The sequence below is a fragment of the Pholcus phalangioides genome, unplaced genomic scaffold (genome assembly GCF_987345545.1).
Source record: "Pholcus phalangioides strain wild (caught in Gottingen) unplaced genomic scaffold, Ppha-v1.0 ptg000029l_1, whole genome shotgun sequence".
Lineage (NCBI taxonomy): Eukaryota > Metazoa > Arthropoda > Arachnida > Araneae > Pholcidae > Pholcus > Pholcus phalangioides.
The window spans coordinates 5,912,758-5,929,933 of record NW_028301619.1 but is presented as its reverse complement, the minus strand read 5'-3'; the positions used below and the strand labels follow the sequence as shown (position 1 = coordinate 5,929,933).

The 17,176-nt window shown below is 38.1% G+C and overlaps 1 long non-coding RNA gene across 1 annotated transcript; it reads left to right on the top strand.

Annotated features, from left to right (window-relative positions):
• Positions 1-4,600: 4,600 nt before the first annotated feature.
• On the top strand, positions 4,601-16,906 carry LOC149067615 (uncharacterized). The gene is made up of 2 exons (XR_016195334.1): positions 4,601-4,796; positions 15,602-16,906. It is a non-coding gene; the product is annotated as an uncharacterized LOC149067615 (long non-coding RNA).
• Positions 16,907-17,176: the final 270 nt, after the last annotated feature.

Genomic DNA, 17,176 nt, shown 5'->3' with positions numbered 1-17,176 from the left:
ACATCTCTCAAGAAAAAATCAACTCGCCCCCGCCGCCCCCAAAAGTGCCCCATCCCCCCCAAATCCCACGGCCAGCCCTCCTGCCCACACCCACTGCTCCCCCAACCCAACCGATCAACACAGTCGCCGAAAACAACCCAGATCCCGCTCCCATCCACCAGTTGCCCCCCGCCCCCAAAATCAACATTCACGAAAAAATCGCAACCCATCTTGCCACACTTTCTCAGGACACCATATCAGCCCTAATCGAACTTTTAACTGCACTTAAACAATAGCTAATACAAGAGTCGCCCCCCCCCCAGGCCATTTCTAGTGATGGCCTGGAACTGCAATGGTATAAAAAACAGCCTACGTGAACTCCACGCAGACGCCACTAGACTTCAAATTGACGCCCTTCTTCTCAACGAAACCTGGCTTCTCCCGAGTAATAGAATTAAATTTCCAGGATACACCATCTTTCGCAAAGATCGAACACACGCACAAGGCGGTGGCGTAGCAATTTTCCTGAGAAACGGTATCCCCAGCCACCCCGTTTCCCTCCCCCCCTCCACAGATATGGAAGCAATAGCTATCTCCGTCCATGTTCACCGTCTCACATTTAATATTTGCGCCATTTATAAACCACCAAACAAAAAAATTGATACACAACTTCTGGATTCACTCTTCAACGATCGCACCCCTACTCTCGTAGGGGGCGACTGGAACTCGAAGAGTAACTTATGGTATAGCCAGCAAACTAACATCGAGGGAAGAAGACTCCGGACATACTGTCTTAGGCACTTTCTCCAAATACTCGCTACTACAGTCGACACTCACTTCCCAAACTGCCCGGGACACCGGAGTGATATCCTGGATTTCGGAATATCAAAAAATTTTATTCACGAAATATCCACACACACAGCGCCCTTACTAAATTCGCCACACAACCCTGTCTTCTTCGAGATAGAACTCCTTCTCCCAAGAACAAAACGTATTATCAAACAAACCGACTGGTGTAAATTTCAGGAAAACTTGTCCTTGGATCCCCCTCTCGAGCCTTCGCCCCCATCACCCAGCATCATAGACCAGGCCGTGACCCAAATCACCGAGAGAATTAAATCTGCCCTTCATGATTCCACAGCCAAAATCGTCGGGAATGACCTCCGTTTCGGAATCCCTCACCAAATCCAGAAAAAAATTGCTTTCAAAAACAGGATCAGGAGAAAATGGCAGCGACACAGACGTCGTATAGACAAAATGCTTGTCAACCGTCTCCAGAAACAGCTGAAAAAAGAAATTGATGACTTTGTAAATAATCGCTTCACCGAATTCATAAGTAATGCCACATCTGAAAACGGGAATCTATGGAAGGCGTGGCGAATTTGTAAACCAAGAAATCCCAGAATCAATAAAATTAAAAAAGATAACACAATAATTTTTAACGATGCTGAAATAGCTGAAACCTTTGCCGACACCTTTCAACAACAATTTTCAGCCAATCGCGTTCAACCACTGGAAACGTCACGGCGAAATCGGCAGAGATGCTCCGCCTACATACATCGTCATCTGCAACAAAACACTGACCATATGTCCCTCACAAACACCGATGAAATTATACAGTACATCAAGCAACTCGCCCCCAAAAAATCACCGGGAGTCGACGGAATCGGAAACAGGGCAATAAAATCTCTCCCCCCGAACATAATTTCTTCTATTACAAATATATTTAACTGTTGCCTCGCCACTAGTTACTTCCCATCCCCCTGGAAGCACGCTATAGTCAAAGCGATTCCCAAACAAGGAGCCGACCCCCTCAGCCCCCAGAGTTTTAGACCGATCAGCCTCCTCCCTTGTCTTTCAAAACTTTTTGAAAAAATCGTAGCAAGCCGCCTGTCAGAATATAACAAGCAACACAACATAATTCGGCCAGAACAACACGGCTTTCGCCCGGAGCACTCATGTGTTACGCAACTGCTCCGGGTAACCGAATATATAACAAATTCCTTCAATTATAACGACTCCGTGGCTGCACTTTTTTGCGACATATCGAAAGCATTCGATAAATGTAATTTCGCCACACTTCTTCACAAACTCATTAACCTTAACTTTCCACCGCATTTCATAATTTTCTTTTTTCGCTACCTCACACAACGCACCTTTCAAGTAAAACAAAATGAAGTCCTCTCAACGAAACGAAACATCACTGCCTCGGTCGCCCAGGGAAGCGTCCTCGGCCCACAATTGTTTTTCATTTACATCAATGATTTTCCATCCCCCCGGAGCGGAATCTTAGCATTTTTTGCCGACGACGCAGTCGCCCTCTGTGGGGCAAGAAATGCATCATACGCCCTTTGGAACCTTCAAGACGAGGCACAAAAGATAGAACAATGGTGCTTAGAATCAGACGTAATCATGAACGTTAACAAATGTGTTTTCGCCTGGTTCTCTAGGAAAACAAAGCTGCCTCGTGTCCCCCTCCGTTTTGAAGGACAACGTCTCGAACCAAAACAAACAGTTAAATACCTGGGTGTCACCCTTGATAAAAAATTGCTTTTTCGAGAACACATCGCCCACGGCCGAAACAAAACAACAGGAATCATAGGTATGCTAAATAAAATAACCTTTCCCAACGCAAAACTCACCGTTAAAAATAAACTTATCCTTTTCAAATCAATAATTCGACCCACAATGCTGTACGCATCACCAGTATGGACAGTGGCCCGCAAGGGCAACATCACAATATTACAGAAACAACAAAATAAGGCCTTACGTCGCCTACTACAAGCACCACGCTTTATCAGGAACGTAAACATTTGTTCGGATCTGGACCTCCCACTTCTTCTCCCATATATTCTTCAACTGAACGAAGCTCAATTTAACCGTATGCTCGAGTCTGAACACGCCCACATACGGGCCATCGTTGACTATGACCCTGGTGAACGAAGGAAATATCGTCATCCAAGACAGTTTACTGATCTCGGCTGGGACATAACCTAGTTCGCTTGAACTCTCATAGATGGCAGCACTGAAAATCGTAATTCTCGTGGCTTTCAATCGTTTCGCCCCCGCTCTTAATTGTTTTGCTCATTTCAAATTGTGATAAGTATACAACTGAGTCACTTGCCAGTGTCCCCCCCCCCTTTTTCACCTCTTGCTTCTCTCCCCCTTTCCTTTGTCACTCTCTTTCCCCCCCCCTAACATACTAACATTTTTTCTCTATCTCCCTCTTTTTCTCCTCACCTCCCAGGCTCTCCTGCACCACAGCTGGTTTTGCCAAATCGAAATGTCGCATTGTACCATCGAAAAAACATTTTCTTCACTGCTTCAACTTCGCTATCTCACTTCTCATGTTAATACTAACATCTGAGGTTGTGCCGGCATTTTTCCTGCAAAGAGTGTTAAAACCAAGAACCATTAATTTAATCGAAAAATTTTCTCCCGAATATGACAAAAAAAAAAAAAATGGATGATTGACATTGACATTGATTTAACTGTTCAATTGGGGTCCCGGAAGCCACTGTGGTAGTGGTCCATACCCCCTTCATCATTTCCTCGCCATCTGCGCAGCGATTAAAGCGAGTAGCCATAACGATGGGTGCAGATTAAATATATATATTATTGTTCTCCTTGTGAGAACTGGCGCCCCCTTACGGGGGATCATGATGATGATGACCTTTCCTCCCACATACATTCACTACATAAAAATACATACATTACTCACTTGTCTATCCCTTCATCAGGGGGACGCGATAGGCCCCAGCCTGTATGGGGAATATATGGCCCGCATAAGGGCCAGGCATCCCCTTAAAATTTTTATTCTGGTTCTGGTTCTGGACACCCTAGGCTGAGACCTTTGGTGTGGTCCCCAGGTCACTCTTCACTGGTCCCTCTATTATGAATTTGTAGTGTGAAAAACAAAAAGAGAATCACAAGATACTGCCAGGTAGGAGCCCGTATAAACCCAGGAAAATTATTCCGATGCATAAAAATTCGCGAGAGTGAAAACACTGTCATACTAAATCTGTCATAAAAAATGCCGCTCTCCCGTAATCATGCCCCCTAGGTGGCTGCCTTGTCACCTCATGTCTGGCGCCGGCCCTGGTCGTATTTGGAGACGTGAACTCAGATGGAACCGAATTATTTAACTAATTCTTCTCTTCCCGAAAAAAAAAATAGCCACTTGACCACAGACTTCTGAAATAACCTTCCTTCTAGATTCGGTCGTTTTTGTATGTTCGTAAACCAAGACTGATTCGTAAACCGAATTGTTCGCAAACGTATCCGTTCGTAAATCGAGGGTTGACTGCATGGCCTCCACAAGGGGGAGGCTGACAGGGTTCCAGCCCTGGGGCCCGGGACGATTTTCATCATTTTTTTGTTTTTTCACACCATAAATTCACTATGAATTCACTATGAAGGGGCCCATGAAAAGTCTGGTCTGGGGGCCCGCCAAAAGTCCCATCCTAGGGGCCCTGCTCCAGGATGTGGGGGCCATGGTTGACTGTATTTTCCCTATTTATCATCCCTATATTCCCGTATTTTCTCTCGAGTAAATATGGTCAGTTTTAGACTGTTGACAGTTATTTCTATCTCTGACTACCAGGTAGCGCGCTCGATCCTCAATACTACTTCAAGTGCAGCCAGTCAAGTCAAAATTCGTGGTGCCTTCCAATAAAATTTTTATCACTATTTCCTGTCCACAAGCCAGGCAGGTTGGATTGGTTTAGCTCTGGTTCTCGCTGCAAGTTACGTGATGTTGGTTATAATATTACCTCGACTGGAAATGATCATGTCAATCGCTTTTAGGAGATTGAAACGTATGTATCAATTTTTAATAAAGTATTTGTTAATTGTTTTAATCTTATTATCATAGGCGTAAACTTGTATTTTGTACGTGGGTTTGAGCTCCCACATTTGCCACTGGATCTCCATAAAACCTGTTGAAATATATGGTGTGAACCCTCCCTCCAAATATTTCTAATAACTTTATTTTATGCGTGTGATTTTTATGGGTCGATGTTACATGATACTTTCATTCCATATTATCTAATATTCTTTTACTGCTGGTTATTTAACCACTGCAAATTTCATTCAATTCAAAACAGGGGAAACATTTTTCAGCACAATCTGCCATGTGAAATTCCAGTTGTAGACAGTGAATAGAATGGAATATTTAAACTATCATAATCTTGGAAGTGTGTTTTTTATCATAAAATGTTAAGCAGAATCATTGCAACTTGTTGAAAAAAAGTTGAAAAAACACAAATAAAAAGTCAATTAAAAAAATCCATTTCCGCGATACCAAAATCTGCATAAATACATAGACAGAATACTATATGTTCAATTATAATAATTTTAACTTGATGTTGGAATAACTCTCTTTTAATCACTCTCTATACCTAATTTCGCCATCTGCCCCCTGTTAAATCCTCATAATTTAGGTTTTAACTAAACCCCCATAATCTACTTAAATGTGGTAAGAATTTCTTTCCTCCATCCCTTTTGTCACGGATGATCGCCGTCCTGATGGGAATCGAATTTCAATGTCTAAAAACAAAAATCTGACTACATCTTTTTTCTCAACTTGATTTCTAGCTTGCACTAATCAAAAATGCTTCAATTTTTTCAAAGATTCCAAAAAGTAAAGTTTTGAGGGGTACCAACCCCCTATTTCTAATTGGTAGTCCGGCTTCAAAGAAAGATCCTTCCATTGGGTGATGAGGATTACGTAGGTACAAATTAGTATTAATATTAACATCATTGGTCAGGTTCACCCCTTACGATCTTTCGAAGCATATGGGAGGAAGACGTTTTCTGTGGGGGGGGGGGGTACAAAAAAAAGAAGGAAAAGAAAAGTAGAGAGGAAGCAAAGAAAGTCAGCCATAAAGTCAATGGCCTGCAGGTGGTAATACACTGATGAAGAGATTTCAATTTCAGTGTTATAGGGGGGAAGAGAGAAAAGAAGAATACGGAACGGCTATTACGCAAACTTTGAAGGGGCCCTTTAAGTAAGTGGCCATAAAATTAAGGAGTGTTGATGGAGGCGAAAGAGCATGTTTTGTACAATTTAAATGGCTTAAGTCCCCTTTTCCTTTTTTTCTTACTATTATATTATATTGGGCTGGAAATTGGAACTCTCCCGCTTCATCTGATAGTGATGGCTATCGACGCCATAGCATTAAATAAGTCTTTATTAATTTCAACTTTGAAAATCTACTTTGGCCACTGATATTAAAAGAGTGAGCAGTATTCTAAAGCTCTCAAAAACGTTTGGAAATAAATCCACATAGCCATTTGTGATAGAAGATAAGGCTTTGGGGCTGGAGAGATACAGGAGGTCAACGTTACAGTTGTAAATATTTGGAGTTTGTGGAAAGCATGTCCATCAGTGCCATGTTGTTCTTTATCACTGGACAGTTTCAAGATTCAAATACGCTTTCTTTTCAAATCTTTATCTCATGTTCGTAGATTGTCTATTTGATAAAGAAATTCGAAGGTTTTGCTGTGGTTTTCCATAAGTTGGAACCTTTTTTTCAGTGATGTGATCGCTTTGTCAAGCACAACATTAAAAAAGTTTAGTTTGAAAGATCATTTCTCAGTCCCAATAGGTTCATCCTCACTTTCGTACGAGAATTACTTTTTTTTTTTATAGGGGAAGGGGTGTCCTTTTAATGTTCTACTGCACTCTGCTCGGTTTACCACATTTAAATCGCCCATAAATGGTGATAGACCTGAGTTGTGCTCGGTTTGAAAGTACGTACTCCTATAGCATAGCTGCCACGTCTCTCGAATTTTAGCTTCATCTCTCGACCTCCCGAAAAGTTCTTAAATCTCCCGAATTTTTACGAAAATCACAATCCCTAATTGTCCCTAAAAATTCCTTACTTCATTTAAAAAGAATCCCAGCTTCTGAACACAGTCCCTAAGGAATTTCTTGTGTGGCAAAAAGTCTTTTGCCTCTGTTTTTTCCCTTTCGAAATGAGGCCATATGTCGTAAATGGGGAATAGTGAGAAATTCCTTTTTTAAGGAAGTTTTATAAACCCTTTGATGGTAACAAGAAAAGTTGTTTGTCTTATTGCGTAGGGAAATAGCTTAGCCAATAATCCTGGATAATAATTGAAGATTAGGCTATAGTGAGGTGCATGTGGTCAAAACTTCCTCTTTCGTTGAAGTTATGTATGTGCAATAGCGAAACATGAATACTGATAAGCAAAAAAATATTTAATCAATTTTTCTTTTTTGTACAAGTTGTGTTAAGGACATACACATCGATCATGGTAAAAAGACTGACACCACCCATGTGAAATTAAAAAAAAAAACATCAAGCAAGTGTCACAAAAAGACAGTGTTCTTCAAAAATTGATACTTTTTTCCTTCATCTTCCGATAATTTTGGGGTCATTCACACAAAATGTTTGTTCACATCATTTCTGATTGAACCAGGGTTGCGGTTTTGGACGTCCAAAGTGTCAAAAACCTTCAAGTTTCAAAATGTTATGTGGAAACCTTTGTTTTTTTTTTGGGGGGGGGGGAGTTTCCCATGATACTAACATATTAAAAAAAATACTAGCAGAAAATAAAACTAACTAAATCAAAAATATTTCAAAAAGGTATCATTTGGTTTTTTTCTAAGTTTCATCAAATTTATAGTTGCAGGCTGGAAATCTGATAGTAAATTAATATCACTCGTATAACTGTTTAAATAAACACTGTTTTCAATTTTTTAGTTTGTTGTAAATGTTATTTCTACTTCACATGTTATTTTTCATGTATGATTATTACTGTATTTAGGACAGTGCTTGTCCAAAACCCTGCTGAATCTGTCCAAACATTTATCTTTAAAAATCACATTATATTGAAGGTACCAAATACGCATAGTCACAGTTATAATCATTGCATTATTTTGAAACTTAACAAATATTTTTTATTAGATACCAATATAATGATGTGAATAAATATTAGTGGTGTAGTGTTTATTTAATGCAAATTGTTTTATTTTGACTTTTCAAAACTGAACTTCCTATTTTACATTCTCAATTTTCAAAAACTAATTATACATAAAGGAAAATATCCGAAGAAAATGAGGCCATTTTGTAGCACCTACACATGACTAACAGAACACAATTTTACAAACACTGATTACACCTACATGATAAAAACTTCAAGATCAACCCAAAATTTTTTTTAAATTTAAATTGTTGCTCTTATGAGGCTAGAAGCTAATATTTCACTGAATAAATTCAAGCTATATTCACAATTCTATCACATGGGGGACAACAGCAATAAGAAAAACACTGGAAGAAGGCTTATCAAAAGACTGTCTTTAACATGTTTTTTTATTTTCATGTCCCCCAAGTTATGCATCAATTGAAAGAATATTTTCAAATTTTGTTATCTTAGAAATCATCTTGTCACAGATAATTAGTTATGTGTTATCGAATGTTAAAAGGTGCAGCTGTACTTGATTATAAGTGCTCGATTATTACGTAAGTTTAATTACATTCTGTAGTCATATCTATTGCTTTTTTCTAATTTTCATGTGACAAATTTCTATCCCATTCTTGTATCTTTTATGTTACCATAAATCTAATATTTAACCTCAAGACAGTTCAGTTTTCAATTGTTTGATAACCTGATATCAGTCATATAACCCTTTGCTCATACTGTTTTGAATTTCAAAATTTCATTATATTTAATGTAATTTTAATAACATAATTTATATAATATAAAGTTTATTATTTGATTATAGAAGTTACCTCTTCACATCAAATTGCAAAGTTTTTTCACTTATAGTTATAAATAGGAGGTTTTGGACAGTTTTGTTTTTACCATACTGTCCAAAACCTTGCCAACCCTGGATTGAACACAATATATTTTAGATCACCATTGAAGTTTTTGCCTCCAATTTCACTTGTTTTTTGCATAGGGATTTTATTCCCAAGGGTTTAACTTTCATGTCTGTAAAATCCCTATTTTATTTGGCTTCAATTTCTGAGTAGGGATTTTATTCTCTATGCATATACTTTTATGTGTGGAAAATCCTTATTTTATTTGGAAAAATCTCTTTTGTATTCATTAGTGAGTGATTATACTACACTGGTGTAAGAAATTAAGAGAATTTGCAGACTTGGACGATTATCTCTAGAACTATTGTACCGATTTTAATGAAATATGATATGTACATACATTGATACAATACAAAACAAATAACCATTCAATAATTGTAATGCACACGCATGATCGTGCGTGTCCTCACTCTCTAGAAAATCGTCGAGCAGAAGAGCTCTATGTGGCCTCCCGTTATCGTCCATTAGAATGAACTCAGGGCCAACTGCACCCCGGAAAAGGCTAACATAGGGCTCCAAGACCTCATCCCTATACCTCACACCAGTCACAGTGCCTCTTTCAAAGACATGGAGAGGTGTGCGGCCTTCCAACATGATGTCTTCCCAGACCATTCAACCTCCTCCGCCATAATGGTCGATTTCGCGGACATTGGAGAGGTAGGTAGCGGGTCCCTGGTTCTCTCCATATGAACGTATGGCGAGAATTGGTGCTTAGGCTGAACCGGGACTCATCAGTGAAGAGAACGGTCGCCCATTGATCCATATTCTAATCTCTATGCTCTCTGCACCATGATAAACTGATTATCCTGTCTGTAGAAGTGAGCGGGACGCAAACAGCAGGTCTTCTTGCAAACAACCCTTTCTCATGAAGTCTTTTGGAAACAGTCACCCTTGATACACGGGTTCCTGTGGCTGCATACAAGTCACGAGAGAGCTGAGAAGCTGTAGCACTCCTGTTACGCCTCGCTATAATCGACAAATGACTATCTTCTTGGATGACCTTGCCCAGGCTTTCTCTCGATGTATCCTGGAACTGTTTCCATAAGTTACACACAACGCTGGGCGTTAAATTGAACTCTCTACAAATCTGGACATAAGGTTGGCCTGTTTCTAGCCTCCCCACCTCATTCCATCATCTAAACGTTGGTGGTTACTCATTTTTACTGTTACAATTTGAAATTAATCGATTGCTGCAAAATAACACCAAGAAATTTGCCGAGGTGTGCTAGCGAACGAAATGCGTCTTAACTTATGCGCGCTTATAAAGCCTGTTTCTCTACTGGCTATGCGTACACTTACATGTTTGACATACAAGATTTGCATTTTTGTCTAGAAGCAGTGGTTTTACATTCAGTTCAGTTCTTTTCATGAAATTCGATAAAATATGCAAATTCTCTTAATTTATTTCACCAGTGTATAAAATACGGGTTCGTGTGAAAATCTCCCTAATTTTCATTTTCAAAAGTTTTCAGCTATGCTATAGTTACTTTAACTTTAATTTATACTTTTATGGTTGCTTAACTTTAATTTTTAAAGGGAGAGCCTATTACTCGTCTCCTTTCCTGTTAACGACTTATTTTGTTCTTTTTCCATAGGACTGTCACAGAAAAACGCTTGCTACAGTTGGCATATAAAATTACAGCCAACTCATAGTCCTATATGTTGGGCCTAACATACCACCCAGCGTTGAAATATTAATTTCAATAAATACAATACGAAAATACAGAAACGAGATACATTAACTAAATTCGCATATCAACAAAATGTGGTGCAGTATAGATATCATATTTGTGAAATAAAAAAATTAACTATATAAAATACAAATGCATTTATATAGGCTTTAGCTACATATAAATATTATACAATTATAATTAATTTCAAGGTGGAAACCTAATGATTTTTTTTTTTCTATTGAAACCTTTTTAATGGCAACAATGCGATTTTAGATATTGATCTTTTGAAGATTCCATTCAGTGTTTTTACATTTTTTTACAATTCTCACTTTATTATCCCTATCATTGAAAACCTCCAACTCTTTCTCAAAATCCAACATTGATGTTGGGTTTGGGACCTTTCAATAGAGAAGTATAGACCTTTCAATAGAGAAGTATAGACCTTGGAAATAGAGAAGTATTTATCTCTAAGTATGTCAATGAAATAAAATTAATCCATAGACATATGTGATGTCTTTGTGAATGACGTCCACAGAGTTTTTGATATTTATGTTTATATATCTATTTTGATCAATCGTAGCAATGGTGGATACATGTTCAATTTGTGAAGGCGAAGTACTGAAAGGGAAGGAGGTATTCTCATTTTCTGGTTGTGAATCCTTTTTCAGACCTGCCAACTCTCCCGATTTTTCATCCTTCCTCCTGCTCTCCGGATTTGTTAAAATTTCTCCAGATTTTAGCAGAAAATTAGATTTTATACGAACTTTCACGTTGCCGTGGCGTCAATGATTTCCGTCGTCATTAGGGAAAATGCCCATAGAGGACAGCCATGGTCATTTCCATCGAGCAGCCTTAAAAAAAATTCTGTGACTGCATTTAAGCAACTGGAAAAAACGCGACTTCGTTTTCGTAGTGTTTATCGGCAGTCATTTATCGGGGGAAGCCCTTGATTACCGAAATTCCTGTATAATCGTTATTGTATTCCATTAACAGCCATGCGGTAAACACGTTTTTTCGTCGGCAGCTTTGTAATTTGAGTTTTTTAAATTGTTTTTTCCAATTAAACATGTTCAGAAAGACTTCTATAGCTAAAAAACTTTAATCTATAATAAAGCTAAAATATAAAGCTTATAAGAGTTCATATACCCAAGATAGAATCACTGATAGCATTCACGAAAGGAAACACATATTTTATGAACAGTATGTAGATGTGATTTCTCTATTCTGCACGGAAAGACTGACATGAAATTATATTCTGCTCATAAGCAATGCAGAACCTTCCTTGGGGGGGGGGGTGTAACTTGATCTTAATTGATTAAAAAAAAAATATTTTTTTTTGTGATTTTTTTTTTTTTTTTTTTGATCGAGTCTGTGAGTGCCGGGGTGGGGGATCCCCCTCGGGAGAATCTCTGGATTTCAAAAGTTGGCACGTCTGCTTTTTCATCCGAAATGTGTTAGAACCACGGACTCAAATTTAAAAAAAGTCTGTTGAACTGAAACAAAAATGGCGGGGTATTAACTGCATAATATCAGCAAAGATTGAAAAATGAGCTTCAAAAAATACACTATCAGCGGTTCCCTAAGGGCTCTGTGGCAACTCAAGGAAAATGAAATGAATCGGTAAATTTGATAGAAATAAGAGGCCTACGAGGTTCTGCAATAAAAATTATGTACAAAAAAGGGTTCCTTGAGTCAAACAGGATTCCGCTATAGAAATTATATACTGAAAAGTGCTCCCCGAGTCAAAAAAGGTTGAGAACCGCTGCATTATATTATTTGTGAAGACTGCCAAATTATGACTAAACAGATGGAAAAAAAATTCTGAAGAATGCAGTGTGTTGAAATCCAAAATGACGGAATTGAGAAAATCGAGTTCAATGATGAAACACTCAAGGACATGAAAGCTGAACTATCAGAGGTAAAGAAAGAATTGCGGACAATGAAAAGATTGAATGAAAAGTTGTGAAGTGAAAATAATGTTTTAAAGGAAAAAATCCAGAACATTTACGATGAACTGGATAAAATAGAATTACTATCGACGTCAAGCAACATCAAGATACGGAGAATGTCGAAGGAAAGGGGGGGGGAGGATGTGATGAAAATAGTGATTAAAATTGGTAAAACTTTAAACGTGTCTAAACAGCCGAGTGATATAATGAAGCTACATAGGGTAACCACGATAAACAAAAATAAGATTAGACCAATTGTTGTCCGATTTAGAGACTCCGGGATAGAGATGAATGAATCGAAGCTATCCAAAGCAAGAAAGGACTAAATGCAAGTGAAATCGATGAACGTTATGGTGATTCAAAGTTATTCATAAATGAACATCTTGCTAAGACTCTCAAAGACAGATTTTATCATGTTCGGAAATTCAACGATTTTGACTTTGCATGGGTGAGAGACGGCAAGGTATTGCTGAGGAAAAGGCAGGGTGAAAAACTTTATTATATTCGTGATATAAGTGACTTGTGTAAAATTAATCAACAGCAGAATTCCCCGGAATAAATGATATATCAATTCACCTTGCCTTGAAACATTCAATGATTTAGTGAGTTTTTCAAACAGTTCTGAAACTTTCAATATATTGCATGTAAATATATTAGAAGAGCCCATGAAAATTTTAACAATTTATTACATTTAGAAAAATTAGTAGTTCCATTTATGTTGTATTACTGTCTGAGATTTGGATCAAAGCTCATGAAACTGATTTGTACAATATTTCTCGTTGTAACAGTTTTTTTGAAGGTAGGAAATAGATCAGGAGGCATTATTGCATATGTAAATAACAAATATTCATTTTTAAGTACTGTCTTGAATATGAATACAGCTGAAGGCTTATATTTGTACAGTGAAATGCTAGATCTATGCATAATTTTAGTTTACAGATCTCATTTTTCTCGAATGAATTATACAAATGGGTTCAGATCAATTATTAGTAATTTTAAGGTATAAAAATATCTGCTGGAGATATTAATATAGATATATTGAAGTTGGATACGGACAGTAATGAGTAAGTACATGAGTCTCGCGTGTCTGAATTTTTTTGGTTTTTTATCATACATAAATACACCAAGAAAGTCAGCATGTTTAGATCACATTTTCATTCGAAACGCAAAGCTGGATTAGATATGAAACAGCAGTATCAAAATTAGAGATAATGGACCATTTACCACTGGTTATTAAAATGTAACCTTGGCCTACAATCAGCTTCCAAAAGTGATCTGCAAGCCACATGTACTTGAACATCACGACTAGCCTGCGGAGGCTAGGAGTTGCTGATCATATATATGCATAGTGTATATATATAGTGCATATAAACTGAAGAGCCAAAAAAAACTGGTACAGGCATGCGTATGCAAATAAAGAGATATGGAACCAATCAGAGCACGGCGCTGCGGTCGGCAACGCCTATATAACACAACAAGTGTCTGGCATAGTTGTTAGATCGGTTACTGCTGCTACAATGGCAGGTTATCGAGATTTAAGTGAGTTTGAACGTGGTGTTATAGTCGGCGCACGAGAGATGGGACAAAGCGATGGAATTTGGATTTTCACGGACGACCATTTCACGATTGTACTGTGAATATCGGGAATCTAGTAAAAAATTAAATCTAGGACATCGCTGCGGCCAGAAAAAGATCATGCAAGAACGGGACCAACGACCACTGACGAGAATCATTAAACGTGACAGACGTGCAACCCTTCCGCAAATTGCTGCAGATTTCAATGCTGGACCATCAACAAGTGTCAGCGTGCGAACCATTCAACGAAACATCATCGATATGGGCTTTCGGAGCCGAAGGCCCACTCGTGTACCCTTGATGACTACACGACACAAAGCTTTACGCCTCGCCTGGGCCCGACAACACTGACATTGGACTGTTGAGGACTGGAAATACGTTGCCTGGTCTGACAAGTCTCGGTTCCAATTGCTTCAAGCTGATGGATGTGTACGGGTATGGAGACAACCTCATGAATCCATGGACCCTACATGTCAACAGGGACTGTTCAAGCTGGTGGAGGCTCTGTGATGGTAATGGGGCGTGTGCAGTTGGCGTGATGTGGGACCCCTGATACGTCTCTGACAGGTGACAGGTACGTAAGCATCCTGTCTGATCACCTGCACCCATTCATGTCCATTGTGCATTCCGACGGACTTGGACAATTTCAGCAGGACAATGAGACACCCCACACGTCCAGAATTGCTACAAAGTGGCTCCAGGAACACTCTTCTGACTTTAGACACTTCCGCTGGCCATCAAAATCCCCAGACATGAACATTATTGAACATATCTGGGATGCCTTGCAACATGCTGTTCAGAAGAGGTCTCCACCCCCTCTTACTCCTACGGATTTATGCACAGCCCTGCAGGATTCATGGTGTCAATTACCTCCAGCACTACTTCAGACATTAGTCAAGTCCATGGCACGTCGTGTTGCGGCACTTCTGCGTGCTCGCGGGGGCCCTACACGATATTAGGCAGGTGTACCAGTTTTTTTGGCTCTTCATTGTATATGCATAGTGATCATTCATAATGCATAGTGTTTAATAATTATTATTTGCTTTCATTCATATTTTTTCTCTTCCAATTCACCCATTTTGCACTTATTATTGATTTACAAGTTCATTTTCAAATGTTACTGGTGTAATTTTACATATATTGTTTGTACTGTATCTCGTATTCTTTTCTGTTTTATTGTATAATTCCTGCATTGTATACATCTCAAATTTGTACTGCATCACAATGTTTCTCTTAATCGCGACCAAGTCGCTAGAGGGATGCACTGTAATGCGAAGCTGTTAATGTTTGGAGAGATTTAAGCTAGTTTGGCGAAAAACCTTCCACACACTTTCATTGTCATTGTGGAAAAAACATGCGCAACAACAATCTTTAAATTATGATATGTTTATAAGATTTGTAATAGTTTATTTTGGTGAAGCCAACATAATCGTTATTCTCTAAACTCCTCCATCACTCACTACAAGGAGATCTTTTCACTTATCTAAACACATTCCATTGAGAACTGTCATTTTTGAATAAACTTTAAATTCAGTTTTGTAAATAATTAAATAAATAATATAATTTTTCTACTTTTCAGGTTCATCACACAGTACTTGTATGATAAGCAAGCAGAAAACATTCCAGACTGTAATACACAAAAGCAATGTGCTTGTATATCATATACAACAAGAAACAAAGACTGAGTGTTCTAGGGGCCTTGCTGGTGGAACTACTTCCCAATTTCTCCTTGATTCCATTAGTCATGATTTTTCACCTTTGTTGCTAGTTGCAATTTTATTTCAGTTTGATTTCTTCTCGCTTTCATTTTTGTCTGCCTTTTTCCTGCTTTTTCTCGCACTACCTTGTCATTTTTCTCGCACTGCTTGTCATTTTTCTCGCACTGCTTGTCATTTTTCTCGCACTGCTTGTCATTTTTCTCGCACTGCTTGTCATTTTTCTCGCACTGCTTGTCATTTTTCTCGCACTGCTTGTCATTTTTCTCGCACTATTTTGTGATTTTCCTGTACTATTTTGGATATTTTCTTCTTTACCTTATAATTTTTCTCTTTGCTCTTTTTCTCTCAGCCTCTTTTTTGAAATGAAAGCCAAAGTATTTTTATTTTGGTTTTTCACTTATTTTTCATTGTGATGTTTTCTTTGGTATTTTTCCTACATTTTTATTCTCGACATTACAAAGAATTTTTCTTTTGTAAATTTTCCATATTTATTTCTTCCTTTTACTCTTATTTGTTTGTGTCTGTCTTTTTTTCAAACTGGTTTTTAGTGTTTTCTTGCTTCATTATGAAATTTTCTTAGCAGTTTGATTTCTTCTCGCTTTCCTTTTTTGTCTGGGTTTATCTTTTGATTTTTTTCTTTTTCTTTTGTTTTCTTCTTTTTTAAATTCTATTGTTTTGTCATGAAGGAAACAAGGGAATGTTTGCATTTTCTTTTTTTTTCTAAATGTCTGATTTAATATTTCCTCCTAAAATTTTCTTACTAGCTGTGTATTTCTTACTTTTTCTGTCGCACCATGGTCTTTTTATGCATGCATATGTGTTAAACAGCAGGACCTTCAGTCTCATTCAAATTGTGATGAAACTTATGAAGACGTATCTCAACAGAAATTCCAAAGGAGAGCTGGAAATTAGTTTTTCAACTCTAATGGGCTGCCAAGCTACTACCAGACAACACATGCATGTTATGAACATGGCTTAGAAGAATTTCCTAACAAGCAGACTGGAATCTTTTGTGTGGAAACTAACCTAACATGTTAGTTTCTGAAATATGCATGTTATGTGTTTGATAAGTATTGCAATCTGTCATCTGAATTCAGAAGTAGCAATTCGGCAGGTTATTTTGCCTGTGTGTATTATGAGCGGATTAAAAATGTCTTGTGTCTTGATTGCTCTTTTTTGTGGAGATACTTTTTCAAATGAAAGAGCCACACATACATTTGCTCCTCAAAGTGGGAAAACAACCAACTAACGGCACTGCATAGAGCCTGTGAAGAATAAAAGAAACTGGATTGTTTTCACACACAATGCCCAAAAGTCTCCACTGCATTTCACAGGTTGTCAAGAGGCATTCCCTTTCCTACTGTGTTTAATTTGACTAATGATTCCAAAGTTATTCCTTCTATGTTTAAGAGTGAAGTGCAATCTGATGTCTCGAG